Source organism: Syngnathus leptorhynchus, unplaced genomic scaffold (assembly GCF_054491065.1).
Source record: "Syngnathus leptorhynchus isolate UIUO unplaced genomic scaffold, UIUO_Slep HiC_scaffold_33, whole genome shotgun sequence".
Taxonomy (NCBI): domain Eukaryota; kingdom Metazoa; phylum Chordata; class Actinopteri; order Syngnathiformes; family Syngnathidae; genus Syngnathus; species Syngnathus leptorhynchus.
Genome location: NW_028232000.1, coordinates 212,483 through 215,000, shown reverse-complemented (window position 1 = coordinate 215,000; position 2,518 = coordinate 212,483).

The following is a 2,518-nucleotide window of genomic DNA, read 5'->3' as shown; positions in this document are numbered from 1 at the left end:
CACCCGCCGAAGGCGGGTGCCGAGTTCACCGGCCCCAAGCGACAACCGGTCACCGAGGCACCCGCCGAAGGCGGGTGCCGAGTTCACTGGCCCCAAGCGACAACCGGTCACCGAGGCACCCGCCGAAGGCGGGTGCCGAGTTCACTGGCCCCAAGCGACGGCGGTCACCGAGGCACCCGCCGGAGGCGGGTGCCGAGTTCACCGGCCCCGAGCACCAGCGGTCAGCCACGGAGGGTGCTGGATCATCCATACTTCCAGAGCTCCAGAGCTCCATAGCCCCGGAGCTCCATAGCTCCATAGCCCCGGAGCTCCATAGCTCCATAGCCCCGGAGCTCCATAGCCCCGGAGCTCCATAGCTCCATAGCCCCGGAGCTCCATAGCTCCATAGCCCCGGAGCTCCATAGCTCCATAGCTCCATAGCCCCGGAGCTCCATAGCCCCGGAGCTCCATAGCCCCGGAGCTCCATAGCTCCATAGCCCCGGAGCTCCATAGCTCCATAGCCCCGGAGCTCCATAGCTCCATAGCTCCATAGCCCCGGAGCTCCATAGCCCCGGAGCTCCATAGCCCCGGAGCTCCATAGCTCCAGCCGCGGAGGGTGCTGGCTGGTGGCTCCATAGCTCCATACTTCCATACTTGCAGCCACGGAGTTGGCTAAAATTGCACTAAGTGCGAAAGCCCATTCATTTACAACGGCGTGTCCGCCAGGCGGCGACATTTCCCCGTTACCGGTGGCTGCGCGGCGGGTGAGTGACAGAGCTTATCCGAGCGGCTGGAACTCTGCGCCGGCGTGGTCGAGCGTGAGGCCTCGGCCCTTTGGCTGCCTGGTACCTAAAACACTTCCATTGATCCAGCCACGGAGGGTGCTGGCTGGTGGCTCCATACCTCCAGAGCTCCAGAGCTCCATAGCACCAGAGCTCCATAGCTCCATAGCACCAGAGCTCCATAGCTCCATAGCACCAGAGCTCCATAGCTCCATAGCACCAGAGCTCCATAGCTCCATAGCACCAGAGCTCCATAGCTCCATAGCACCAGAGCTCCATAGCTCCATAGCACCAGGGCTCCATAGCTCCATAGCTCCAGGGCTCCATAGCTCCAGGGCTCCATAGCTCCATAGCTCCAGGGCTCCATAGCTCCATACCTCCAGAGCTCCATAGCTCCAGCCTGGGTGGCTGGTGGCTCCATAGCTCCATACTTCCATAGCTCCAGTCAGAGAGTTGGCGAAAATTGCACTAAGTGCGAAAGCCCATTCATTTACAACGGCGTGTCCGCCAGGCGGCGACATTTCCCCGTTACCGGTGGCTGCGTGGCGGGTGAGTGACAGAGCTTATCCGAGCGGCTGGAACTCTGCGCCGGCGTGGTCGAGCGTGAGGCCCCGGCCCTTTGGCTGCCTGGTACCTAAAACACTTCCATTGATCCAGCCACGGAGGGTGCTGGCTGGTGGCTCCATAGCTCCATAGCTCCATAGCACCAGAGCTCCATAGCTCCATAGCACCAGAGCTCCATAGCTCCATAGCACCAGAGCTCCATAGCTCCATAGCACCAGAGCTCCATAGCTCCATAGCACCAGAGCTACATAGCTCCATAGCACCAGAGCTCCATAGCTCCATAGCACCAGAGCTCCATAGCTCCATAGCACCAGAGCTCCATAGCTCCATAGCACCAGAGCTCCATAGCTCCAGAGCTCCATAGCTCCAGCCTGGGTGGCTGGTGGCTCCATAGCTCCATACTTCCATAGCTCTAAGTCAGAGAGTTGGCGAAAATTGCACTAAGTGCGAAAGCCCATTCATTTACAACGGCGTGTCCACAAGGCGGCGACATTTCCCCGTTACCGGTGGCTGCGCGGCGGGAGAGTGACAGAGCTCATCCGAGCGGCTGGAACTCTGCGCCGGCGTGGTCGAGCGTGAGGCCTCGGCACTTTGGCCGCCTGGTACCTAAACACTTCCATTGATCCAGCCACGGAGGGTGCTGGCTGGTGGCTCCATACCTCCATAGCTCCATACCTCCAGAGCTCCATAGCTCCATAGCACCAGAGCTCCATAGCTCCATAGCACCAGAGCTCCATAGCTCCATAGCACCAGAGCTCCAGAGCTCCATAGCACCAGAGCTCCAGAGCTCCATAGCACCAGAGCTCCATAGCTCCATAGCACCAGAGCTCCATAGCTCCATAGCACCAGAGCTCCATAGCTCCATAGCACCAGAGCTCCATAGCTCCATAGCACCAGAGCTCCATAGCTCCATAGCACCAGAGCTCCATAGCTCCATAGCACCAGAGCTCCATAGCTCCATAGCACCAGGGCTCCATAGCTCCATAGCTCCAGGGCTCCATAGCTCCATAGCTCCAGAGCTCCAGAGCTCCAGAGCTCCATAGCTCCATAGCTCCATACTTCCATAGCTCCGGAGCTCCATGGCTCCATACTTCCATAGCTCCAGCCTGGCTGGCTGGTGGCTCCATAGCTCCATACTTGCAGCCACGGAGCTGGCGAAAATTGCACTAAGTGCGAAAGCCCATTCATTTACA